The sequence below is a fragment of the Nerophis lumbriciformis genome, linkage group LG22 (genome assembly GCF_033978685.3).
Source record: "Nerophis lumbriciformis linkage group LG22, RoL_Nlum_v2.1, whole genome shotgun sequence".
Taxonomy (NCBI): Eukaryota; Metazoa; Chordata; class Actinopteri; order Syngnathiformes; family Syngnathidae; genus Nerophis; species Nerophis lumbriciformis.
Window position 1 is genome coordinate 17961536 of NC_084569.2, and position 18346 is coordinate 17979881.

General features: G+C 39.9%; 1 protein-coding gene across 2 annotated transcripts in view; it reads right to left on the reverse strand.

Moving 5' to 3' along the window:
- The window catches only part of LOC133615508 (transcription factor MafG), a 56912-nt gene extending 40437 nt beyond the window's left edge, over positions 1-16475 (reverse strand). Inside the window, exons 1-2 of one of the 2 annotated variants that reach the window (XM_061974142.2) lie at positions 16193-16475; positions 15586-15695 (exon numbers count right to left, since the gene is read on the reverse strand). The gene's annotated coding sequence lies outside the window, so the exon portion shown is untranslated. The remainder of the gene's footprint in view (positions 1-15585; positions 15696-16192) is intronic. The other variant, XM_061974141.2, reaches the window with a different exon arrangement.
- Positions 16476-18346: the final 1871 nt, after the last annotated feature.

The window sequence follows — 18346 nt, forward strand, 5'->3', positions numbered from 1 at the left end:
GGGAGACAGGTCTGGACTACAGGAAGGCCAATCTTTTACTATGAAGCCACGCTGTTGTAACACGTGGCTTGGAATTGTCTTGCTGAAATAAGCAGGGGCGTCAATGATAACATTGCTAGGATGGCAACATATGTTGCTCCAAAACCTGTATGTACCTTTCAGCATTAATGGCGCCTTCACAGATGTGTAAGATACCCATGCCTTGGGCACTAATACACCCCCATACCATCACAGATGCTGGCTTTTGAACTTTGCGCCTATAACAATCCGGATGGTTGTTTTCCTTTGTTCCAGAGGACACAACGTCCACAGTTTCCAAAAACAATTTGAAATGTGGACTCGTCAGACCACAGAACACTTTTCCACTTTGCAACGGTCCATCTTAGATGAGCTCGGGCCCAGCGAAGCCGGCAGCGTTTCTGGGTGTTGTTGATAACTGGCTTTAGTTTTAACTTACACTTACAGATGTAGCGAGCAACTGTAGTTACTGAGAGTGGTTTTCTGAAGTGTCCTGAGCCATGCGGTGATATCCTTTACACACTGATGTCGGTTTTTGACGCAGTACCGCCCGAGGGATCGAAAGTCTGTAATATCATCGCTTCCGTGCAGTGATTTCTCCAGATTTTCTGAACCTTTTGATGATATTACGGACCGTAGATGGTGAAACCCCTAAATTCAATAGCTCGTTGAGAAATGTTGTTGTTTAACTGTTCGACAATTTGCTCTCGCATTGGTTCACAAGCTCGCCCCATCCTTGTTTGTAAATGACTGAGCATTTCATGGAAGCTGCTTTTATAGCCAATCATGGCACCCACCTGTTCCCAATTAGCCTGTTCACCTGTGGAATGTTCCAAATAAGTGTTTGATGAGCATTCCTCAACTTCTTCTGTCTTTTTTGCCACTTGTGCCAGCTTTTTTTAAACATGTTGCAGGCATCACATTCCAAATGAGCTAATATTTGCAAAAAATAACAAAGTTTTCCAGTTTGAACTTTAAGTATCTTGTCTTTGCAGTCTATTCAATTGAATAAAGGTTGAAAAGAATTTGCAAATCATTGTATTCTGTTTTTTATTTACCATTTACACAACGTGCCAACTTCACTGGTTTTGGGGTTTGTACATGTGACTTTTGGGTCACTTCTGCCGTGTACGATTTGAGCGACCGCATCCAGATTCGTGAGCGTGTAATACAACTTGTGCGCGCGCATTCATAAGTGGCTGCGTGTAATACAATCTGCGTGCGCGTATCTGAGATGTGCCTACATTTAACAAACCAAAGAAGACATCACAGAATTTAAACCAATCAGAAACAACGCACAGTTGTGGTGTGTGAAAAAGAGACGTCAAGACCCGCCTTCCGTTCTTTCTGATTGGTTTGTATTGCGTAGTGCAGGGGACGGCAACCCAAAATGTTGAAAGAGCCAAATTGGACCAAAAATACAAAAAAAAATCTGTCTGGAGCCGCAAAAAATTAAAAGCCATATTATATACAGATAGTGTGTCATGAGATATACATTGAATTAAGAGGACTTAAAGGAAACTAAATGACCTCAAATATAGCTACAAATGAGGCATTATGATGCAATATGTACATATAGCTAGCCTAAATAGCATGTTCGTATCGATTAGCTTGCAGTCATGCATTGACCAAATATGTCTGATTAGCACTCCAACAAGTCAATAACATCAACAAAACTCACCTTTCATGCACAACCTTAAAAGTTTGGTGGACAAAATGAGACAGAAAAAGAAGTGGCATAAAACATGTCCTAGAAAGTTATACATGTAAACAAACTATGGTGAGTTCAAGGACCGCCAAAATTAGTATATATATACATGTATATATATATATACATATATACATATATATACATATATATATATATATATATATATATATATATATATATATATATAAAAATTATATATATATATATATATATATATATATATATATATATGTATATATATACTAATTTTGGCGGTCCTTGAACTCACCATAGTTTGTTTACATGTATAACTTTCTAGGACATGTTTTATGCCACTTCTTTTTCTGTCTCATTTTGTCCACCAAACTTTTAAGGTTGTGCATGAAAGGTGAGTTTTGTTGATGTTATTTACTTGTTGGAGTGTGTATGAAATACTTGACTTGGTGAATTCTAGCTGTCAATATACTCCTCCCCTCTTAACAACGCCCCGCCCCACCCCTGACCACGCCCCCCACCCCCCACATCCCGAAATCGGAGGTCTCAAGGTTGGCAAGTATGTTTTACTATGACTCCTTAATCAGTGTGCTTATTCTACTGTCATTTGTTAAGAATTGTATTTTTTGGATATTAATCATGAAATGATGTTACAGGACTACATAATTGCTAAAAAAAATATTTATTTTACGGACAGAAAGTTAATAAACACTTCATCTCATGCAACATGTAAATGTTTTAAGGGGAACTAAATGTGATCTCTGAAAGGGGTACCCAATCTTTCCAAAGCAGGACCCCCACCCAGGCATAAAATACTATGGCATAGCTGATTAAAAAAAAACCAATATCTAAGTGGGCCAAATCACATATATTAGAAAATAATCTCTTGAAATTGACTAGTCACTTGATTATAATAATAAGACATTTAAATTGTTATGTCAGGTTTGAGATAAATGTGCTGCTGGTATGACCACAGTGTGCACATCTGTATTCCACTGAATGCTCAGGGTGTTTGTGCGTTTGCTCACACACATGAAAAATTAGAGGGAACATTGACGTCGAGTGGGTCTGACCTAATATTGTGAAAGTCAAGTCCATAGTGGATCTAACATAATAGTGATCTAACATAACTAGTGGTGAATATAAGGAAAGGCAAGGGGGAGTTATAGACAAGACAACTTTTTTTTACACATTTAAATTGCTGTTCAGGCAGGCAACTCTTTCACGGCAGAAGTGTCGCAAAAGTCACATGTAAAAGACAGCCAACAGAGGGTTCCTGCTTCTCACAGATCATAGATACGCACGTGCAGATTTTATTACACGCATTCTCGACTGAATGCGCGCACACGTATTACACACTCACGAACCTGGATGTGCTCGCTCAAATCGTACATGGCAAAAATGACGCAAAAGTCACATCTAAGTAGACAGCCTATTGGGGGTTCTTTCTGATTGGAGACAGACAACTTAAAACAAATGTATGCAGATCTGAAGACACACACTCTAGTTGATATACAGACACACACCTACAAGAGACAGGATGGCCGACAAGAGGATTCACTTTGTTTAATTCATTCCGCTGTAGATTGCTCAAAAAGTTATGAGCAGTTCGGGGAAATGTCATAAATGGGATACGAAACATAATTTCTTGTACACTACAAGCCTCAACTTCTATGTGTGTGGATGCCAGCCTCCCTGCCTTCACCCACAGAGACAAAGAGAGTGGGTGGCTGACACGATGTTTCTTTCATTCTATGGGCACATTTTTGTAAAACATTCAGAAAACGTCAGACATAGGATAAGAAACAAGTAAACACATTTTGGGGCTGATCCGAATTACCGTTTGGATTAAGGACTTTTTTTTTTTACAGTTGGGAGGTACCCATTGAACTGATTAAAATTCATTTAATTGAGAGATGTTAATCTGAAATACAAGTGTTTTCAGTTAAGAGCTCCGTCACAAAACCAATTAAGCTTGTAAGTTGAGGTATCATTGTACTAAATATATTTAATACTATGTTGGTCATGTGAAAATCATTCATTGTACATTATATGCAAAAAAAAATGCATGTGAAATCGCAATCACAATATTGATGAAAACTTTTAATTACAGTATTTTCCCAAATTAATCAACCCTATATGACATAGGCCTCGAGAAATAGTAACTCCCCACACCTGTTTTTGTGAGACCAATTTGTACCAATTCAGGGTTTTTCCTGCGTTCAAAATTGCGTGGTGGCCGCCTCCAGCTAATTTTGTGCCACCCTCAGCCAGAGTGATTGATATCGCTCAACACAGCGTAAAGCTCCGGCTGTGCTGATTGAGCGATTGATGTCCCTCTGCGGCAGCTACGTATTTTAACTGCAGTTGCAGGGTTGCGCCCCTATAGAGGCGCTATATCGACAGCAGTGCACCAGAAAGACCTGAAGCAACTACCGAAGAAGTAAAACTTTTGTCCACAGAGCGCTTGAAGGCTGAGTGTCTCAAGCAAAAGTGGCCCCCACCACACAAGCTATGAGCCCATCATCACAGGTGTCAAACTCAAGGCCCGGTGGCCAGATGTGGCCCACGGCATTATTTAATCTGGCCCGCAAACACCTGGAAATGATATGTGTCAATAAAGTACTTAATATTTTCTCATTAAATATAATGGTTTTTTTTCATTTTTACAGAAAAAATATATGTACTGCTTGAAATTGCATGCCTTTTAAACTTTAAGAGTATCCATTATTGCAACAAACATTACAGTATATTATAATACTCTCCAAACATTTTTGACAAGACGTGGTCTATGGGTTGTTCGTTTTCCCGAGTTGCAAGGAAGGTTGGAGTGGACAAGACGTGCAGGTAAAGACATGATTTTATTTTAACACTAACAAAAGGTACAAAACTAAAGGCGCGCACAAAGCGGAAGTACAAACTTGGTTAAGAAAACAAAAACTAGAACTTGGGCAAAAAACTATGAACATGAAACAAATAAACACTTACTGTGACAAGAATATAGATAAAACTCACTTGGCATGGAACTATGGTAGCATGGGTAACATGGGTAGCAGAAGTCAAACAGAGTTAATGTCGCCAGGCTGACTTCCTGGCAACTATCGGCTTAAATAGTCTTGAACATGATTAATGACAGTTGTGTGAGTCCAAATGAATCCGGTGCGTGACATGAGGACAGGTGAAAACTAATGGGTTGTCATGGAAACAAAAACAAACAAGAGTGCACAAAGAGTCCAAAACCCAAACCGAACATAACCAAACTAAACATGATCACCAAGACATGACAATTTTTTGTCTAAATAAAAATAAATACTTAAATATCTGCTTGACTGATGATTTTACAGCAAACTACCCATCAAATTAATAAACATGACAATACATTTTACAGTGTTCTTTACAGTATATAAAAAACTACCATTTTTTTTTTGCGTTAAAATTCTGGTGCATGGTCAGAATTAGAGCTGCAGTTATCGAATATTTTAGTAATCGAGTATTCTATCGAATATCCCGATTGATTAATCGAGTAATCAAATAAATCATATTTTTGTTTAATTAAGGTTTAATTATACATGTTAAGATGTGCCCTGAATTATTGCGTTTGGCCTAATTGTCTTATTTCCTAAACGCCTGTTTTCAATATTGAAGGCTGACACGCACAGCTAAAATGCGTCCGTGGTTGATTGTGCCAATTTGTGTGTGCTAAAAAAAACCAAGTGTGTTCACAGCCCTATGTGCTGTGACCGCATAAACGAAGTTCTAGTCTCTCCTGCATTTTTGATGATTATTATACGGTGCCGTTTAAACGTTGGTTTCTCCACGCAAATCCGCTGAGCTGTTTTACATTTAATAATAGATGACTTACCTCGCCTCTGGACGTCCCTCAAATCGGATGCTTTCTCGACAGGTGCTACAGCATTGAACTTGTGCTATTGTGCTATGCGAGCTCCACTTTGCAATGTTTGCATACGACTGCGTTTTCCTCTGATTTTAGTGTGGAGTGTTCCCACACCTTAGACAACTTGCGTCGCTTCTTAATTCCCTCGTTTTGCTATGGCTCTTGTCCATTGCTTCCTGCGGCATCTGCCATTACGAGTTATGTCGGCGAAAACGTTTTCTAAACTCAAGCATATTTAAAAGAGCGGTGTTGTGCAGTGCAGGGGGCGTATGATCTGTGACGTAAACACGCTGTGCAACACCTAAACAGTCCGTGCGAAACGTGAGCTTTGATTACTGTTTATTAAACGAAAAAATATAAAAAATTAACGACGCCTCGAGGCAGCAAAAATTCCTCGAATATATTTTGTAATCGAATTACTCGAGGAATCGTTTCAGCTCTATTTAGGGTTGTACCACCTCTGCCTCAATTTGAGCCAGGGAAAAACCCTGACCATGCTGTGGATAATAGTCACTAGCTCCCTCTGAACATCATCAATTCACAACAGCACTTTTCCAGGGCATTTTGCACACGGTAGAGCCAAAGAACCACAGTCCTCACTCATTTTGATTGAACTCCACATGAGAAGGCAAGGAAGAAACATGTCGGAACATTTGTTGATTGCAACTTTGTGAGAGCAGTTTAGGGTCGGATCCAGCATGACAGTCAGTCAGGGGTAATGAATGGCATGCTTGAATATGGAAGTACCACAGAGCCCTGACCTAAACCCCGTCAAACACAGCAGAACTTGAACAGAGATTAGGATCTAGCAGGCAGTCTATTAAAGGGGAACATTATCACAATTTCAGAAGGGTTAAAACCATTAAAAATCAGTTCCCAGTGGCTTATTTTATTTTTCGAAGTTTTTTTCAAAATTTTACCCATCACGCAATATCCCTAAAAAAAGCTTAAAAGTGCCTGATTTTAACCATCGTTATATACACCCGTCCATTTTCCTGTGACGTCACACAGTGATGCCAATACAAACAAACATGGCGGATAGAACAGCAAGCTATAGCGACATTAGCTCGGATTCAGACTCGGATTTCAGCGGTTTAAGCGCTTCAACAGATTACGCATGTATTGAAACGGATGGTTGTAGTGTGGAGGCAGGTAGCGAAAACGAAATTGAAGAAGAAACTGAAGCTATTGAGCCATATCGGTTTGAACCGTATGCAAGCGAAACCGACGAAAACGACACGACAGCCAGCGACACGGGAGAAAGCGAGGACGAATTCGACGATCGCCTTCTAACCAACGATTGGTATGTGTTTGTTTGGCATTAAAGGAAACTAACAACTATGAACTAGGTTTACAGCATATGAAATACATTTGGCAACAACATGCACTTTGAGAGTGCAGACAGCCCATATCAGGCGCGCTAAGAACATATATTTTTCCACGATTTCAGCACTCAGGTTAACCATACCTAAATACACACAAAATACTGCATTACACAAGACTACCCGAATGTACTCGAATGATTGAAAAAAATAAATGTTTTTAAGCTAAATTATTGGTAAACACAGTTTATATATAATAATTTAAGTAAAACCGCGAGTAATGAATAAAGTTTTCATCAATTAATATATTCTGTAGACATACCCTCATCCGCTCTCTTTTCCTGAAAGCTGATCTGTCCAGTTTTGGAGTTGATGTCAGCAGGCCAGGGAAGCTAGGGTCTTTATCGTTGGAAATGCATCTGCTTTGAGTGTCGCAGGATATCCACACATTCTTGCCATCTCTGTCATAGCATAGCTTTCGTCGGTAAAGTGTGCGGAACAAACGACTGACCATTTCGTCGGCTTTCCCCACACCCTTGTATTTTGAACAAATTTCGTCCAATTTTTTGCCACTTTCGCATCTTTGGGCCGCTGGTGCAACTTGAATCCGTCCCTGTTCGTGTTGTTACACCCTCCGACAACACACCGACGAAAGTGAGAAAATGGCGGATTGCTTCCCGATTTGACAACACGTTGTGACGTCATCGCTCCAAGAGCGAATAATAGAAAGGCGTTTAATTCGCCAAAATTCACCCATTTAGAGTTCGGAAATCGGTTAAAAAAATATATGGTCTTTTTTCTGCAACATCATTGTATATATTAACGCTTACATAGGTCTGGTGATAATGTTCCCCTTTAAGTATGTCACACATGCTTATTTTGATGAATGGACAAAAATTCTGAACATTCCTTCAACAGTGGGAGCAGTTGGAGCTACAAAGAGCGCACCGACTCCAAACGTTCTTCTATTCCTTCTGAAAACACACGGAGGGCACTAATGAACATGCCAAATCTCATTTAAGCTCCAAGCAGAGAGTCATCAAACACACTTGCCACTCTATGGAGTTGAAAGTATCAGCAGCGGGCATATCGCAACGCTTAGCAATCACACTTGCAAGAGGTTTCATCACCAACAATCCCGCCCCGTTGCAAGGAATGAGGGAGCGAGGGGCGGGGGGGGGGACATATATTGATCTTGCTCTCCCTTTCTTCCAGGCATTTCCCGCGTGAAGCTTAAGCAGCACTTTTGTGGACAAATCCTGCGTTTGTGTTCCTTTCTGGAGGCTATTAATTGTCCTGAATAGGCGTAAACTACTCCCCAGGCACAGCTGTGTGTTGGCCATACAGAGGTGTTATGGGCCACAAGCTGTGCAAAGTCTTGCTTCGTGTTTCGTCAACCGTACATTAAATTCTAGCGCCGCGCATGCAGTATCCCACCCTTATTTTCCCTGTAATACCTCAATGTAAGAGGTAATAAATCTCGGCAGATGTCCACCACTACCTGCCTGCAGCAACACACCTCTGGCAGCTCCACCAGGCTCTTACACGGGTCCTCATCCATTCTTGTTACCTGCATAGGAAAGGCAGCGACGAGGCTTTATTGCAAAGCCGAGCACCTGCCTTCTAAACACATTTAAATGCAACACACACACACACACACACACACACAGACGCGCGCGCTCAAGGACGATGATGAAATAAGTTGGCTTGGCAAGCAAGAACGGGAGAAACTTCTATCTGCCTATAAATGCTCAACAGTTTCCAAGGTGACATTTTCACACACAAAAAAACACAAAAAATGGCGCCGGGATTCTCCGTGGATAATTCATTACCTGCCCTCCATGCAGGCTAATGGGCTGAAAATTTCATAATGCCACTCGCGGGGAGAAACAAGAGCATCTGCCAAATCAAAATAAGAGAAATGGAGTGTTAAATTGTGTTAAATGTTGTCACAAGAGAGCTGGATAAATGCCCAAACACAAAACACAAAGGTAAATACGTACAACTGTGCAAGGAATAACAAATTACATTTACAAATAGGGTGCTGTAATATGAAAACAATTTCAGTTTTTTTAAAGGATATAATTTGTGATATTACAAGATTAAAGTTGTCCAAGTAAGTGATAGCATTACAAGGATCATGAGGCAATAACAAGATAACAGGGAATGTATTTACAGAAAAAGGGTTGTGATACAACAAATAAGTTGCTGTTTTTTCACAGTTTTGATATATTTGGAAAGAGATTTAACCATGTAACATCTTGCAATATTTGCACTAGGGATGATCGAATCAGGGTTTTATGCTCTGCCGATTCCAACACCGATCACATGTATTAACTGTAAATGTTTCAATGTATTGATGGTGAGTGCTATCGACAATACCAACACAATATTTAAACTAATTCCTTATTATCTTTTATTATGTACAATAATAACAATAACTAAAAAAAATCAAAATCAAAATAGTATCGACGATGCATTGAAAACATTTTTGTCCTCAAAATCCTCCTTTGTCCAGGGTAAACATTAACAAAAACAATGATTTCATAATTTTGAGAAAATGAAAATATTGTATTTATATCCGCCCCTTTAAGTGTTGTTTACGGACTGTGACACATCCACAGTTGCTGTTTTATTATCCTCTCTCTAGACTCTTATTCATTTATTTGATAATTTCCTGTTATTAAAAGTTTACTTTCTGCTGTAATGTGGTTCCATCTGCACTTCTTAAAGGGGCACATTATCACAATTTCAGAAGGGTTAAAACCATTAAAAATCAGTTACCAGTGGCTTATTTTATTTTTCGAAGTTTTTTTCAAGATTTTACCCATCACGCAATATCCCTAAAAAAAGCTTCAAAGTGCCTGATTTTAACCATCGTTATATACACCCGTCCATTTTCCTGTGACGTTACACAGTGATGCCAATACAAACAAACATGGCGGATAGAACAGCAAGCTATAGCGACATTAGCTCGGATTCAGACTCGGATTTCAGCGGCTTAAGCGCTTCAACAGATTACGCATGTATTGAAACGGATGGTTGTAGTGTGGAGGCAGGTAGCGAAAACGAAATTGAAGAAGAAACTGAAGCTATTGAGCCATATCGGTTTGAACCGTATGCAAGCGAAACAGACGAAAACGACACGACAGCCAGCGACACGGGAGAAAGCGAGGACGAATTTGACGATCGCCTTCTAACCAACGATTGGTATGTGTTTGTTTGGCATTAAAGGAAACTAACAACTATGAACTAGGTTTACAGCATATGAAATACATTTGGCAACAACATGCACTTTGAGAGTGCAGACAGCCCAGTTTTCATCAATTAATATATTCTGGAGACATACCCTCATCCGCTCTCTTTTCCTGAAAGCTGATCTGTCCAGTCCAGTTGGAAATGCATCTGCTTTGAGTGTCGCAGGATATCCACACATTCTTGCCATCTCTGTCGTAGCATAGCTTTCGTCGGTAAAGTGTGCGGAACAAACGTCCAATTTCTTGCCACTTTCGCATCTTTGGGCCACTGGTGCAACTTGAATCCATCCCTGTTCATGTTGTTACACCCTCCGACAACACACCGACGAGGCATGATGTCTCCAAGGTACGGAAAACAGTCGAAAAAAACGAAAAATAACAGAGCTGATTTGACTCGGTGTTTGTAATGTGTTTGAGAAAATGGCGGATTGCTTCCCGATGTGACGTCACAACGTGACGTCATCGCTCCGAGAGCGAATAATAGAAAGGCGTTTAATTCGCCAAAATTCACCCATTTAGAGTTCGGAAATCAGCTAAAAAAATATATGGTCTTTTTTCTGCAACATCAAGGTATATATTGACGCTTACATAGGTCTGGTGATAATGTTCCCCTTTAAACTTTACTTGGCACTTAATTATTATGTTGTTTCTAGCTAGCTTATCAGCTAGTTTGTTCATTAGCATACCTGCTCATGTCTTGCTCTCAGTGTGTAACATGTTTAGCCTCGTCCGCCAGCGATAATGATACATGATAATGATACTTAAAATACTAAGAAATGCAGTTTATTTGCTGTAGTGGAGGTGATTTTTATTAACTCAGGGGAGCGGCTCAACACTGTATGGAGACACATAAGTAACTGCTAGCCACTTGTCAGCCGGGGCACTAAAAATAAATAAAGTATCAGCCAGAGGGGATTGTCGTTTGTGATCGGTATTAAAAGGCTTTGATCGACAATGATGTACTATATCACGGAAATTGACCAATACTGACTGCTGGCCGATCAATCAGGGCATCCCTAATTTGCACATATTAAAGTGTTCATACTGAGTGCTGATGTTCCAAACTTTGAATAGTTCATTGTTTGTAGTGCTATTAGTAAAGTCTAAATTGACAGCAGTACTTGGGTATGGGTTTGTTATTGAAACTGTCTCAAAGGCTTGGCAAGTTAGCGATCAATACATTTAATTTTAGGATAATAGTTATCAACAAAGCATAGATGACTGAAATGATGATTTTACTTCTTCAGAAATCATCAGCTTTACATTTTTAACTTCCTTCCATCCATTTTCTACTGCTTGTCCCTTTCGGGGTCGCGGGGGGTGCTGGAGCCTATCTCAGCTGCATTCGGGAGGAAGTCGGAGTTTGTTTTGTTTTTTTCCTGAAACTATGTTTGAACATTTTTTTCCCCCTATATTCGGGGTGTTGTTGGTACCAAATTGTAGCTGAGATAGGCTCCAGCGCCCCCCGCGACCCCGAAGGGAATAAGCGGTAGGAAATGGATGGATGGATGGGGTTATCAACAAAGCATTGATGACTGAAATGACGATTTTACTGATTCAGAAAACATGAGCTTTACATGTTTAATTTCCTTCCATTCATTTTCTACTGCTTGTCCCTTTCGGGGTTGCGGGGGGTGCTGGAGCCTATCTCAGCTGCATTCGGGAGGAAGCCGGAGTTTTTTGTTGTTTTTTTTTTTCTAAAATAATGTGGGAAAAATAATTTTCCCATGTTGGAGGTGTTGTTGGCACCAAATGACTTCTCCCCGGAGCTTTTCGTCCGGTCACTCACACACATAAACCAGTACCTGGGGAGAGAAATGCTGGGTCAGCCGGGGGGGAGGATTATCTCAAAGGCTGGGCAAGTTAGCGATCAATACATTTAATTTTAGGATAACGGTTATCAACAAAGCATAGATGGGAATAATAACAGGGATTCCATTCAGATATTGGAGGATATAGAAATGATTCATCATAATGAAGTGGTCTGCACCAAATTCAAAAAATCACGTAACGCACATGAATTTGTACATTTTACAGTCTGTTTTAAAGTTTTCATCACCAACAATCCTGAGGAACCCAGAGTTTTTTTTAATTTTTTTAAATAATGTCTGAAAAAACAATTTTCCTATATTCAGGGTGTTGTTGGCACCAAAAAGTATAATTTTACTGAATCAGAAAACATGAACTTTTTTTTTTTTTTACAATCAGGTGTAGTTTCACTCGATATTTTTGACTTAAGACTTTGTGTCTATTATATTCCCAAGAAATCATCATAAGCAGAATGATTCCAACTTCCATATGTTGTGGTAATACATGCACATGACCCAGATTTGACAGCCACTCCATGCAGAATGCCATTATAGCATTATAATATACTGCTTAGCATGCATTCTTTTTTAAATGCATTTGATTTGACAGCTATAGGCACTCAAGTCTGAATGCACTCACACCCCGGCTGAGCACTGCTATGAAGACAACAAAGAGTGATAAATGCAAGATGATTATCACTTGATGCTCATCAGCCGCATCTCGACCCACCTCGGAGGGTCGGCGATAAACATCGATGATGCTATATTTAGGATGCAATTTTGATGATTCAGCATTCTGCAAATAACGCGACTAAACAAAAGATGTCTGAGTTTTGCTTTTTTGCCATTGTTCTAATGTTAAGACATCGATTCTGGAGCCTATCTCAGCTGCATTTGGGTGGAAGGCGGGGTACACCCTGGACAAGTCGCCACCTCATCACAGGGCCAACACAGATAGACAGACAACATTCACACTCACATTCACACACTAGGGCCAATTTAGTGTTGCCATCAACCTATCCCCAGGTGCATGCCTTTGGAATTTTTTTTTTTTTTTTTAAATAATGTCTGAAAAAACAATTTTCCTATATTCGGGGTGTTGTTGGCACCAAATGACTTCTCCCCAGAGCTTTTCTTCCTCTCACTCACACATAAACCGGTACCTGCGGAGAGACATGCTGGGGGGTAAATTATCTCACAGGCTGGGCAAGTTCGCGATCAATTCATTTAATTTTAGGATAATGGTCATCAACAAAGCATAGATGACTGAAATTATGATTTTACAGATTCAGAAAACATGAGCTTTACATTTTTAACTTCCATACATCCATTTTCTACCGTTTGTTCCTTTCGGGGTCACGGGGGGTGCTGGAGCCTATCTCAGCTGCATTCGGGCGGAAGGCGGGGTTTTTTGTTTATTTTCCCTAAAATAATGTCTGAAAAAACAATTTTCCGATGTTCGGGGTTTGCACCAAATGGCTTCTCCCCGGAGCTTTTCTTCCTGTCACTCACACACATAAACCTGGGGAGAGACGTCCATCCATCCATCCATTTTCTACCGCTTGTCCCTTTCGGGGTCGCAGGGGTTGCTGGAGCCTATCTCAGCTGTATTCGGGCGGAAGGCAGGGTACACCCTGGACAAGTCGCCACCTCATCACAGGGCCAACACAGATAGACAAACAACATTCACACTCACATTCACACACTAGGGCCAATTTAGCGTTGCCAATCAACCTATCCCCAGGTGCATGTCTTTGGAAGTGGTAGGAAGCCGGAGTTTTTTTTTATTTATAAAATAATGTCTGAAAAAACAATTTTCCTATGTTCGGGGTGTTGTTGGCACCAAATGATTTCAATCAATCAATCAATCAATTTATTTTATTCAACCAGGTAAAGATTCATTGAGATTAAAATCTCTTTTTCAAGTGTGACCTGACAAAGAGGGCGGCACAAACAAAGTTACAATAATAAATTACAACAACACAATACAACGGACCAACAGCAGTCATACCACAACAGGTGAAAAATAATTTAAAACGATTAAGTAATAATTCAATTTAAAACCAAATACATTTCCCAAGAGAACTGGTTTCTCGATCTTTTAAAATGGACTTAAACTCCCCCAAAGTGATCAATTCTGGTATAGCCTCAGATCTTTCTGGATGTCACTCCATGACCAGGGAGCTGCATAGCATATCTCCCTGGAACTTTTCTTCCTGTCACTCACACACATAAACCAGTACCTTGGGAGAGACATGTTGGGGGTGGGGAGGGGGGATTATCTCACAGGCTGGGCAAGTTAGCGATCAATACATTTAATTTTAGGATAATGGTTATCAACAAAGCATAGATGATTGAAATTATGATTTTACGGATTCAGAAAACATCAGCTTTACATTTTTAACTTCCTTCCATCCATTTTCTACTGCTTGTCCCTTTTGGGATGACGGGGGGTGCTGGAGCCTATCTCAGCTGCATTCGGGAGGAAGCCAGAGTTTGTTTTGTTTTTGTTTTTTCCTAAAATAATGCCTGAACATTTTTTTTCTTCTTCCTATATTCGGGGTGTTGTTGGTACCAAATTACTTCTCCCCGGAGCTTTTCTTCCTCTCACTCACACATAAACCAGTACCTGGGGAGAGACATGCTAGAGGGTGGGGGGAATTATCTCACAGGCTCGGCAAGTTAGCGATAAATACATTTAATTTTAGGATATTGGTTATCAACAAAGCATAGATGACTGAAATGACGATTTTACTGATTCATAAAACATGAGCTTTACATTTTTAACTTCCTTCCATCCATTTTCTACTGCTTGTCCCTTTTGGGATCACAGAGCGTGCTGGAGCCTATCTCAGCTGCATTCGGGAGGAAGCCGGAGTTTGTTTTAATTTAAATTTTAGGATAATGGTCATCAACAAAGCATAGATGACTGAAATTAGGATTTTACTGATTCAGAAAACACAAGTTTACATTTTTAACTTGATTTTTTTTTTTTTTACTCTCCATATTTTTGACTTAATTCCCATGCATTCCAAAAGACTTTGTGTCTATTATATTCTCAAGACATCATCATACGCAGAATGATTCCAACTTCCATATGTTGTGGTAATACATGCACATGACCCAGATTTGACAGCCACTCCATGCAGAATGCCATTATAGCATTATAATATACTGCTTAGCATGCATTTTTTTAAATGCATTTCATTTGACAGCTACAGGCACTCAAGTCTGAATGCACTCACACCCCGGCTGAGCACTGCTATGAAGACAACAAAGAGACGTGATAAATGCAAGATGATCATCACTTGATGCTCATCAGCCGCATCTCGACCCACCTCGGCGATAAACATCGATGATGCTATATTTAGGATGCAATTTTTGATGATTCAGCATTTCTGCAAATATAAATGCTATTAAACAAAAGACGTCTGCGTTTATGCTTTTTTTTTGGCCATTGTTCTAATGTTAAGCGATCGGTTCGGGGTTTCGGCGGCGTGAGGAGGGAGGGACATGTTGTGTATGGTAGGAAGACAATAATAATGAATGGATTAGATAGAAGGCTTTGTGTGGATGTCATGAAGAGAATAAGGCGACCAACCTGGCTGCTGCTGCTGCTGCTGTGGCGGTCAATCCTCAGCCTCGGCTCGATCGCTCTTTGCACCCCTTTGGCGGCGAGGTGATGAAGCAGCACGCTCGCATGAGTTGACACTAGACGGGTGGGAACACGCAGCCCGGTTGGACACTTCGGACATTCCACGACTCTGTCCACCCCCTTCCCTACTACCCCCCGTTTTACACGTCAAACTAAGTGTCAAACAACTAATAAACACACGAAAGGACCGGAGGAAAACCGCCCGCAGCCTCCTGAGAAAACGAAGACGAGGGAGCCTAAAGTGTAACAGATATTCAATTTAGACAAATTGTGTACAAAAGGTTAGCTTCCGTCTCAGCGCATTGGGAGACCCCTTTGTTGTCGTTTCAGTCACCGACACTATATATTTCCGCTAGGTCTCTTCAAAGTAAAATCGCGTTAATGCGTGAAGTGAGCAGCGGCTTTTACGTTGAAATGTGCCGTCGCGCCGCGGTGGTGCTGCCTTTACGCCGTGGCTAAGCTAGGCGGCTAATCCGCGAGGCTAACAGCGGGTCAGGCTGTCAAAAGAAGCCGAAAGCGGAGGCATGCACACTCAGCACAACGGCCAGCCCACCTGACTCGGGGAGTGACGTTTTCTTCAACTTGAAGCTCTCAGTGTCCTCTTCTCGAAGCGACGGAAAACATTAAAGGCACAGTTTCGCGTTTACCGAAGACCACTTTTGACAAGGAGCGCTCTCCACCACACACACACACACAAAAAAACGCCAGCTCTTGCTCTCCTTGTTGTTGATTCCTTTCTCTTGTATCACGTCATCGTGTTTGGTCATGTGACTTCATTCATGAAGACACGCATGGACCAATTTCTTTTAACAAAAATATGCCCTGATTCTCAAACAATTATACCATGAGAGTGGTTTAGTTTATACACGTGTTTACAAATGCTCAACGGTCCGAAAGGGAGTATGACGAAGCAGAGTTTATTTAATCCTACTTGTTCCTCATTAGTTTATTCAACTTCCTACTAGGGATGTCCGATAATGGCTTTTTACCGATATTCCAATATTGTCCAACTCTTTAATTACCAATACCGATATCAACCAATACCAATATCAAACAATATATGCAGTCGTGGAATTAACACATTATTATGCCTAATTTAGACAACCAGATATGGTGAAGATAAGGTACTTTAAAAAAAATAATTAATAAAATAAGATAAATAAATTAAAAAAAATGTCTTGAATAAAAAATAAAGTAAAACAATATAAAAACAGTTACATAGAAACTAGTAATTAATGAAAATGAATAAAATTAACTGTTAAAGGTTAGTACTATTAGTGGACCAGCAGCACGCACAATTATGTGTGCTTACGGACTGTATCCCTTGCAGACTGTATTGATATATAATGTAGGAACCAGAATATTAATAACAGAAAGAAACAACCCTTTTGTGTGAATTAGTGTAAATGGGGGAGGGAGTTTTTTGGGGTTGGTGCACTAATTGTAAGTGTATCTTGTGTTTTTTATGTTGATTTAATAAATAAAACAAAAAAACAAACAAACAAAAAAACGATACTGATAATAAAAAAAACGATACCGACAATTTCGATATTATATTTTAACGCATTTATCGGCCGATAATATCGGCAGGCCGATATCGGTTTATTCAACTTCCAACTACTACCCTGTAGCTCAGGGGTGTCCAAACTTCTTCCCAAACTAATACTGTATAGAAATCCCTCGTTTATCGCTATTAATTGGTAATAAATTAATTTCCGCGAAGTAGGAATAATTAATTATAAATCAAATATGTTCATAGTTCGAGCACATAAAACCTTTTCTTAACATTATGAGAGCACTTTAGATACTTATACTTATACTCAAATAAAGCCAGAAATCTTGGGGTTATTTTAGATTCTGATTTACATTTCGACAGTCACATCAAATCAGTAACAAAATCGGCCTACAATCACCTCAAAAATGTTATAAGACTTAGAGGGCTCATGTCAGCTCAAGACTTAGAAAAACTTGTACATGCCTTTATTACCATGATGGGTCCGGCAACACCGATGCATCGGCGCATGCGTAGGCTAGACTATTGTAATGGTCTCCTTGCAGGTCTTCCCAAAAAAACTGTCAGGCAGCTACAGCTTGTTCAGAACGCTGCTGCTAGAGTTCTAACAAAGACCAAAAAATGTGAGCACATTACACCAATTCTGAAATCCTTACAATGGCTCCCTGTACATCAGAGAATTGATTTCAAAATCCTCCTGCTCACATATAAATCACTACATGGTCTAGGGCCGAAGTATATCACTGATATGCTCCCACTATATAAGCCCTCTAGATCACTAAGATCTTCTGAGACCAATCTGTTAGCGGTTCTCAGAGTAAACTCAAATCAAGGGAGAGCATCATTCAGTTACTATGCAACAAATAGCTGGAATAAACTTCCTGAAGATGTCAGACTTTCCCCAACTCTGACTACTTTTAAAACTAGACTGAAAACTTTTATGTTCACCTTAGCTTTCAGCTAAATCTTTTAATCTTTTAACTTTTAACGTCCGCACTGTTTTTATTTTTATTGTCTGCATTTTAATTTTGCTTTTATTTTCTTTCATTTCACTTTGTTGTCTGTGAAGCACTTTGAGTCTGCCTTGTGAATGAAAAGTGCTATACAAATAAAGTTGCCTTGCCTTGCCTTGCCTAGATCAGTGTTTTTCAACCTTTTTTGAGTCAAGGCGCATTTTTTTCATTGAAAAAATCC